The sequence below is a fragment of the Xyrauchen texanus genome, chromosome 1, assembly GCF_025860055.1.
Source record: "Xyrauchen texanus isolate HMW12.3.18 chromosome 1, RBS_HiC_50CHRs, whole genome shotgun sequence".
Taxonomy (NCBI): domain Eukaryota; kingdom Metazoa; phylum Chordata; class Actinopteri; order Cypriniformes; family Catostomidae; genus Xyrauchen; species Xyrauchen texanus.
Genome location: NC_068276.1, coordinates 21,145,131 through 21,155,538, shown reverse-complemented (window position 1 = coordinate 21,155,538; position 10,408 = coordinate 21,145,131). Strand labels below are relative to the sequence as shown.

The window sequence follows — 10,408 nt, the reverse complement described above, 5'->3', positions numbered from 1 at the left end:
ATGACATCCCAGCTATGTATGACTTTCTTTCATCATCTGAACACAAATGAAGAACTATCCCTCTAAATTTAGAGCTTTTTATGGTTAGCCATACTGCAACATTACTAATTAACAGTCCGCACGCATGTCTTGTTTTGAACTATTTTCAATTGAATTATTAAAATAAGCCAAACACATAACCAATCTCAATATGAAGGATCACATTAATATGTAATATTTAATTCTGACATTAGATTTTATAATAACTTTTTTTTAAATAATTACCACAACACTGAAAACGAAACCCAGATTTGACATTTCCTATAACAGCTCTCTACCTCAGCACCAGACAATTGGATATTAAACAAACTAGAGTTGTGCACGAGAAGTAAATACATTTCTAAAATATTGCAATTTGATTTTCCTTTGTGCTTATGTCCATTGTGCATTGTTGCCTTTGTGGATGCATTTACATCTCATTGGAATATTTGCATATGTCTTCTTTTTCCATAAGAAAAATAGTTTCAAGGTTGAACTAAAAATTCTAAATTTCAAGTAATTGTTACTCTCTTTTTTTATGTGTTAGAGTCCTTGACTACAAAATTACACTAAATTGTGGTTACCTGCCTATTTATCATCACAATTACATGCCTAATTTATGTTAAAACCCCTTTTTGTATGTAAAAAGTATTTAAAATTTAAATCAGACTAAGTGCCAGCGCAAAACCACTATATGGGGTTGCAGTAACAGTACAGTTACAAGTACAGTAACAATGCTGGTGTTGATTGAAGGCTAAAATGTGTGATGATCCACCCTAAATGGAGCGAGAGGTTTATTTTTATTTGTTATCAATGACCAACTTTACTCAAATTGAAATGAATAAATGGACACATAACATCCTACTTATTTATTACATGGATTTTTACACTTTGTGGCTAATGGATAAGAAAATGGATCATCAGAGCATTGCACAAGCGATCATTTCCACGAGTTATGACTAATGGGCAGAAAATGCAAGTATCTCCCAAGTACTCCTCGTTGCAGACTGTAGCGCGATGACGAAGTGGATCTAATCCCATGCGTATTGACTTTTTGTGACGTAGTGGATATTTTCCTTTTTTTTTATAAAACTTACCCAATTTGGAATGCCCAATTCCCACTTCTTAGTAGGTCCTCGTGGTGGTGCTGTTACTCACCTCATTCCAGGTGGTGGAGGACAAGTCTAAGTTGCCTCCACTTTTGAGACCATCAATTCACGCATTTTATTATGTGGCTTGTTGTGCATGACACCGCAGAGACTCACAGCATGAGGAGACTCATGTTACTCTCCGCAATCCACGCACAACTTACCTTGCGCCCCATTGAGAGCGAGAACCCCTAATCACGACCACAGGGAGGTTACCCCATGTGACTCTGCCCTCCCTGGCAACCAGGCCAATTTGGTTGCTTAGGAGACCTGGCCGGAGTCACCCAGCCCACCCTGGATGTGAACTCGCATCTCCAGGAGTGGTAATCAGCGTCAACACTCGCTGAGCTACCCAGGCCCCAGTGACATAGTGGATGTTTTAATGTGCATGCGTATTCACATATTAATGTTACGTTTTATTACTGTAGCGTACCGGTCATTAATATAGTATATATTCATATAACACACACACATTTATATATTAGGGCTGTACAATTAATTAAAATAAAATCCCAATGACATTGTATGATCATTAAATGCGATGTAATTAAATTAATAATAAATCAAGCGGTTCACTTCAAAGACTATGTATGCTGCTCTGTCCGGTCTGTATTATGTATAAGCATTATTACAGTGTATTCAGAACTGTTCTGTGCTGCACAACTCCATCTCATGCTCAGGGAAACAGATGTGCCCCATTCAGTTCCCTGTGCTGAGCGCGTCATTTTTAAAGTGCTCCAGATTCACTTTAATTTAACTTTTGCATACTTCCAAGTATGTTTGACCACTAAATGTTAATATACAAATAATAATAGCTAACTTAAACAAATGTCTCAGTATAATACTTCAAGACAAAGTAAACATACTCACTGTAATGCATAAAAAACAAAAAATGCACTACATCACCAAAATCCAATATCCAGAGATTTAAATCCACTATGTCATCGCGCTACAGTCTGCAGAGGACCCTCTCGGAAAATGTAGTAAGATAATTCAAATGTTCTTGAGACAAAGAGCTTGTCTTCCTCCAGGGGGCGCATGGTGGCTCAGAGAGCCGAATCCTCCATTGATCTGTATTCAAATCTAAACATATTTTCTGGGTTAATGGAGATATTTAAGTTTTGGCAATTGATATACAAATTATATTAGCCCCAAACATTCATATAAAATCACTTAAATCCTTATCCAGTACAACCAAATATGCAGTTATGCAACCACATGACAATGGCGTCTATGTACTACTTCATCAGCGGATGTCATAAACTCCACACAAAGTTCTTTGCAAAAGGATTTTTTTAGTTAAAGCATGAAAAACAATAAGCAACACTCCACTCCGATCATGTCAAATTTTCTCATGTATCTTGTATTGTTTTCTGGTGTTAACTCATCATTATGTTTCTGCTGGAACCACTGTTGTGATGATATGCTAATTGGTTTATGCTGCATTCCATTCAACTCAGAAAGTCAGATTTTCCAACTTCCTACTAGGAAAAGTGCAATGGAACACCACTTGAAGTCAGAATTCCAACTGGAAAACTCATACGGGAATTTTTGACTGAGATGCAGGTGCATGACGTCACAAAAAACTCAGTAAAGGCAATACATCATGTGCATTTGAAACGTCACTTCCGTCAGCTGTTAAATGGCGAATGCTTTTGTGTAGTAAAAAAAAACAAAAAAAAAACATTAAGTGCTCCATTTGGGATGATACTACACTTTGAAAACTCATACACTACATGGCTGAGTGCATAGTATATTTTATAAGTGCATAGAGGACAGCTTAAGTAATATCGATAAATGAGTCAAAGTTCCTACATTACATGATACTAAAGTTTGTTTAACTGATGCCTGCAGAAACAGGTGTATAAAACCAACACATGGTAAATGATACTCTCTTTTGATAATCATACACCTGCAGCACAAATGCAAGCATTGTACCATTGATTATCAGTTGGGTTACATTCATTCCGAAACCGAATTAAAAATATATATATTTTAGAAAATTGAAGACCAGTTAGTTTGTTAAATAATGATGCCAAGGTATTTGCAGACATTTTTTGCTAAAAGATTACAAAGAAGTTTTTAGTAATATTATTGACGAAGAACAGACTGGATTTATCCAAGGAAGGCACATTAGTAATAATATTAGATTGATATTAGATATGGTGGACTACAGTGAATGCATATTTTATTTTATTTATTGATTTTCACAAGGCCTTTGATAACATCGAACATGATTTTCTGTTTAAAGCAATGGCATTTTATGGGTTTGGTAATTCTTTTTTGAAAGATATCAAAACATTATACAAGGGATGCACCAATTCAGTGAAATTGGCAAAGGGGACTTTTAATAGATTTGAAATGGACAGAGGGATAAGACAAGGATGTCAAATTTCTCCTTTTTTTTCTTCTTTTTTTTTGTTGTTAGCAACTCAAATAATGGCTCTTCACTTTAAGAAAGGACATTTTCAAGACATTACTGCTTTAGGAAAAGAGTTGTGTCAGTTGCTTTGCCTTATTCCTGAAAGATAGGAGTGAAGTTATTATAGCAGTGAGCTGCATTAAAGAGTTTTCAGACTGGTCAGGACACAAAATTAATACGAATAAATCTGTTTTGTTTCCCCTTCATAAAAATTCAGCTTAACTAATATATGCGGTATTCCAATTGAAAATAAAGTGACATAACTTGGAGTTCTTATCTATAAGGTTTTTAATATAATTATTGATAAAATTAGTAAGAAGTTTAATAAGAGGTTACAAGGGGATTTGTCGATTCAGGGGAGGGTACTTTTGTCAAAAGTGGAAGAAATCTCCAGATCAGTCTATGTACTGGATATTCCCCCAAAAGTTTCAAAGAAATTGGATAAAATGCTTTTTAATTTTATTTGGAAAATTAAGCCGCACTATCTAAAAAGGATTGTGTGGTCTAGAGGTATAGAGTTATGATACTTGAATTTTTAACTAATTGAAAATACCGGTTAGACCTAAGGCATTTGCAATTGTAATGAATGCAATCCCCCAAAAGGTAATGATTCTTCTCAAGAATGCATGGTGGGATAACAATCCAAATCTTATTGACATTAAAAACAAAATATTTATTGTTAATACAAATATTTTGCAAGACAAAGTCTCAAATAACATCACATACCCTCCAGCTCATTTTTCTTCTGTGTTTGTAGATTTGAATGGGCTTTAAGCCTGGAGAACAGTGATTCTATGTCAATAATAAAGTAAAAGGAGTTTCATTCAAAATAATACATAGAATATATCCAGTAAAACATGTGTTGGAGCTTTTTAAATAAAATATTGATTAATCTTGTGACTTCTGTAAAAATGACAAGGAAACCATTTTTCAATTATTTCTTCATTGTACATACAACAATATTTTGGATTGATATGGAGAGCTTAATTAGGAAGACAATAAATATTGTTTTACAGTTGAGTGGAATTAATATAAGGATTTACTTCAATGCCATGGTATATATAAAGAGTTTCTCATACAATTGTTAATATCAATGGTGAAGTTTCACACGGAACAAGCAGGGAAAATTGCATTTTTTTATTTTGTTTTGTTTTTAGCGCAATTTGACGTAAAGAAGCATGCTTTAAGATATGGTTGTTGTCAGATTTTTAATGCTAATTTGAAAAAAGTTATTTGATCGTAACATTTTTGAGATTTTGTTCTTCCTCATTCAAGTAGAAATGAGCTGTCGCTTGTTAGCATGGAAATAGCTGCCGGAGCGTTTCAAATATGGCCAGCGAGTGGACTGACTCGCCTTGAAAGTGACTTTGGCTCTCTGCTCCGTAGTATTCATTCCCGCCCATTGTTGAGCCAAACAAAAACTGAGTGCCCATTCCACTCCCTGATTGTATTCCGAGAGTAATGATGACGTCGAGAGGCGTTGATCATTTCTTACCGAAAAAGTGCCTTGAGAACAGCAGACTTGCGCCCCTCTTAGGTAAAAAACCGCTACTCTTGGTAAGAGTCATATGCTGTCGTTTTTCATTATCGCAATTTTTATTAAGTTTTAATAGTAAACATATTCATTTGTGGTGACTTTGGTCGTAGTTTTGTTGTGAAGTGTTTGTTTAACTTAACGCTAACATTAAGCACGATAACTTGTTACTGAAATAGTTTATTAAAACGTATTTATTTTGTCAGGGAATAAAATATTATTAACGCTACAGTAAAACTGTTATATGAACCTGTCTGTAGCTTTTACTCTAGATGACCTTTGACCCACTGTTTTGCAGACTCAAGGAATAATAAATATATCATTGCATTGAGGTGTAAAAGATAGAATGGGATAAACGTATATTCCTTTGATCTTGTTCTGTCTGTCTGAAAGCAATGTTGAAGGCTGTAAGCAGGTGCCTGTGGTCAAATCTTCTTTCTGGTAGAAGAATGATGTCCCATCACAGTCTAACAGGAAAAGTTGCTATAATAACTGCATCCACCGATGGGTATGACGCCTGATTTTCCATTATTAGCCCACAGCTGCAGATCCTTTAAAGGGGTCATGACAGAAGGCATCACATTTTCCTTTATCTTTGGACATATAAGAGGTCATTATATTATAAAAACTTAAAAAGTAAAAGTAAAAAAAACAAAAACTATTGTTGAAACCAAGCTGTCAAAATGACCCATTTCCTACTTGCTGTACATTGTGATGTCACACTGTGGTAGACATTTGCATCTTACCGCCTTCACAACAGCACATCCGTAGTGGTGATCAGTGAGATGGCAAGGAGAGAGCAGGGTTCAGTTCCCCAAAAGCACTGCAAGCTTAAGTTGATCGTAGAAACTATTGGTGCCAATGATCCCTATGATCCATGCTTTTGGGAAACACAGCCCTAGTCAGTCAAGAGCAGAGAGCCAATCATAACAGTGGGTGTTTACTGTCAAGTCTTAAAGGAGAAGCAGCAGCAAAAAGACATTACTATTATTAATACTTATTATTACTAATTATTATTTCTGACAGAGGGTCAGAATGAGGGTGAAAAATTATCACGTTTTACAAAAATGTTCCTTTTTTTGTGTGAAAAAAACAAAACAAACAAAAAAACTTTACTAATATTATAAGTGAACCACAAGGAACATTAAAATAATTATAATAAAATAAAAAAAACACATGTCATGACCCCTTTAAATTAAGTGTGCGCAGTTGTCACAACACAATACGCAGTTGAAATAAATGAGAAACTATTACATAGAAATTCGTCCTGCTTGTGTTGCATGAATGAGTCTTACTGACTCGTATGATAGCTATTAAAACAAAAATGTTAATATAAAATAAAATGTGATTGACTGTTAAAGGAATATTACAAGTTAAGCTCAGTGGACAGCGTTTGAGGCATAATATTGATTACTACAAAAAATAATTTTTACTTGCCCCTTTTCTTTAAAAAAAATCAGTTACAGTGAAGCATTTAAAATGAAAGTGAATGGTGGCAATTTTTTATGTTAAAATAATCACTGTTTCAAAAGTATAGCCACAAGACGTAAACAATATGTGCCTGTCATCATAATTTATGTGTGAAAAAAGCACTTAAACACCCTTTCTGTGTAAAGTTATTGCCTATTTTACAACTTCTTTGCCATGACGATGTAGTCAACAAACCATAAAATGATTGTAAAAATGACAATTTAAACAACTTTATAGCTCAAACAATACATGAGTTTTAACAGAAGAATTAAAGTAGGTACTTTTATAAGACTTAAAGCGTCACATATCTGCCTTTAAACCCTCCAAAAACTGGTCACATTCACTTCCATGATAAGTGCCTCTCTGTAACCTTTTAAAAAAATTATTTTTTTAAGAAAATGACAGACAAGTCGAAATTAATTTTTGTGGTAATCAACATTATGCTACAAATGCTGTTGATTGAGCTTAACTTGTATTGAACCTGGAATATTCCTTTAAAATGGATTCTAAATAGTGGTGTAACATTCAGACTGTGGTCTTTTTCAGGATTGGACTTGCAGCTGCTGAGGCCTTGGGCCAGAGGGGAGCCCATGTTGTTGTGAGCAGTCGAAGGCAAACCAATGTTGACAAGGCTGTGTCACTCTTGCGCAGCAAAAATATACAAGTAATCGGGACCACTTGCAATGTGGGGAATGCGGAGGAGAGAGAAAAGCTCATTAACATGGTGAGATTTTTTGGTTGTTGTTCTTTGTGTTTGTTTTGCAAAAAATGAATTCGGGAAACATGTATGGAAGAGAAAACAGAGTGGGTAAGTGTGCAAACGTAACAATTAACTTTTATTAAGTTTGTGTATTGCTGCAAATATATAACGATTGTTTTGCTTACAAACTGATTTAAATGTTAATCGCTAAATCACTAAATGATGTCATTTTCATTGCAGACAGTAGAGCAGTGTGGTGGTGTGGACATACTGGTGTCTAACGCAGCAGTAAACCCATTTTTTGGGAACATTTTAGACTCCACAGAGGAAGTCTGGGACAAAGTATGACCACGTTCTTAGCCTTGATGATTAAATGTTTGTTCTATGCAGAGAATTTAGTGACATGAAACCCCCCATTTCAGCATGTCACTTTTCACCACTTTAAAAATATAATTCAATTATTTTAATAATTCTTTCCCTAACTTCAGTATGTATATCATTATATTGTTTGCTTTTTCCTCAGATACTTGGGGTGAATGTGAAAGCTGCATTCCTTTTGACCAAATTAGTCACTCCTCACATGGTGAAAAGAGGGTGAGATAAGCACATGAGAAAATAAGTGTTTCATGATAACCTTTTCATTTAAGGCTCACTGAAAATACTTTTATTTTTTTTTATTTTGCAGGGGTGGGTCAGTTGTGATTGTGTCTTCAGTAGCAGGGTATCAGCCTTTTCAAGTATGAAGATCCATAAGTTACCATATACTTTCTTTAATGTAATGTATGTAAAGTTTAAGCATGCAATAGCCTGGGCATTGGCAAATTTAAAACCAACAATAGTGTTCCAATTGGGGTTGGAAACTTTTATCTTCTGTAATACATTTAGCTGTATTTGAGAGTTCATCTTGATGTCACTTTTTTGACTCTTAGAATCTGGGCCCCTACAGTGTGAGTAAGACAGCTCTGCTTGGTTTGACCCGTGCGCTCGCTCCTGATCTCGCCCAGAGCAACATCCGTGTCAACTGTGTTGCCCCAGGCGTCATCAAAACCCGTTTCAGCTCTGCTGTAAGGATTTCTTACACTTCTATTTTTTTTCAGCCCTCTCCTAAATCCCAAATTATATTTGATGTTGTGCACTCATAATGATAATTTCAATTGTAAGTGCTACACTGTCATGGTACCAGAGTATTTCTCCTTGTTCTTAGCACCAGCATGTAAGCCTTAAAGCGATACATCACCCAAAATGAAAATCCTCTCAACATATACTCACGCTCATGCCATCTCAGATGTGTATGACTTTCTTTCTCCTGCAGAACACAAATTAAGATTTTAGAAGAATATTTAAGCACTGTTGGTCCATGCAATGCAAGTGAATTGTGGCCAGAACTTTGAATGTCCAAGAAGCACATAAAGGCAGCATATAAGTAATCCATTTAACCCCAATGGTTTAATTAATGTCTTCTGAAACACAATGATAAGTGTGGGTGAGAAACAGATTAATATTTAAGTCCTTTTTATACTAGAAGTCTCCACTGGAAGTGAAAGTGAACAAGGAGATACAATAAATTAATAAATATTGATCTGTTTCTCACCCTCACAAATCACTTCTAAAGACATGAAATAAACCACTGTAGTCGTATGGATGACTTTTATGCTGCTTGTATATGCTTTTTGGAGCTACAACAGCCTGGTCACCATTCACTTGCATTGAATGGACCTACAGAGCTAAAAATCTTCTTTTGTGTTCTGCAGAAGGAAAAAAAAGTCACCCATCTGGGATGGCACTGTTGTGCGTGAAAATCCCAGATCAGCACTTACACAAAAACCAGCCCATCTGGCACCCACAATCATACATGCGATTATCTAATCAGCCAATGGTATCATGCAGATATGGGTCAGGAGCTTCAGTTAATGATCACATCAATCATCAGAATGGGGAAAAAATGTGATCTCAGTGGTTTGGACCGTGGCATGATTGTTGGTGCCTGATGGGCTGGTTTGAGTATTTCTGTAACTGCTGATCTCCTTGGATTTTCACACACAACATTTTCTAGAGTTTACTCAGAATGGTGCCAAAAACAAAAAACATCCAGTGAGCGACAGTTCTGTGAAATGTCTTGTTGATGAGGTCAACAGAGAATGGCCAGACTGGTTTGAACTGACAAAGTCTATGGTAACTCAGATAACCGCTCTGTACAATTGTGGTGAGAAGAATATCAACTCTGAGATGCGGGTTGGGGTGGTTTTGGCAGCACGAGGGGGACCAACACAATATTAGGCAGGTGGTTTTAATATTGTGACTGATCGGTGTATATGGCACTAGCAGCACCAAAAAGAATGGCAATATGTTAGTTTGAGCGGCCTGAATGGGCTAGACATTTGCAAATATTCTTATTTTTTCTGTCAATAGAGGTGCACACTTCGCTTTTCATCATTGCCTTACCATCATGACCATTAAAGATGTTTTCACAATCAGTCAAGAAAACATCTGTCTGTTAATTTTAGCAGTTTCAATGCTAACGTACGTTTGAGAAATTCATCCCTGTCCATAGTTATAATTTACTGTGAGCCATTTTAATAGTAGGTTATACATCAAGTACATCAAGCTTTAACAGTGTTTAAAGTGAGCTTTGCTTGACACTGTTCTTCTACAGATGTGGGTGGATGAGAGTTTGGTGGATGAGATCATGAAGCACACGTGCATCAAAAGGTCTATCCTTTCTTTCCTTGCTAATACAAAATTAATGAAATCTATAAGTAAGAACATTTATTTCCAATCCTTTATGAGAGTTTTCAGAAGTCTCCTTCTGTGTGGCACAAGCAACTCAATTTGTATGTTTTACGCTTTTAGACTTGGGCAACCAGAGGATGTTGGTGGGGTAATTGCATTCTTGTGCTCAGGCGAAGCCTCGTATATCACAGGAGAGACAGTCACTGTAACCGGAGGCTGGAACTGCAGACTCTAAGTGCCGCAGTGTATGGTGGTCTCGTAGATGTTAATGATGCGCTTGCATATCTGAGGGAAAACTGCTAATATGATTAACACATTTTGTAACAGTTCATGTGGTATGCAACTGCATCACAAATTTAAAAATCATCATTGTAATAAAATGATTT

At 35.8% G+C, this 10,408-nt stretch overlaps 1 pseudogene; it reads left to right on the top strand.

Annotated features, from left to right (window-relative positions):
• Positions 1 to 5,086: 5,086 nt before the first annotated feature.
• LOC127649781 (dehydrogenase/reductase SDR family member 4-like) lies at positions 5,087 to 10,400 on the top strand (annotated as a pseudogene).
• The last annotated feature ends 8 nt before the right edge of the window (positions 10,401 to 10,408 follow it).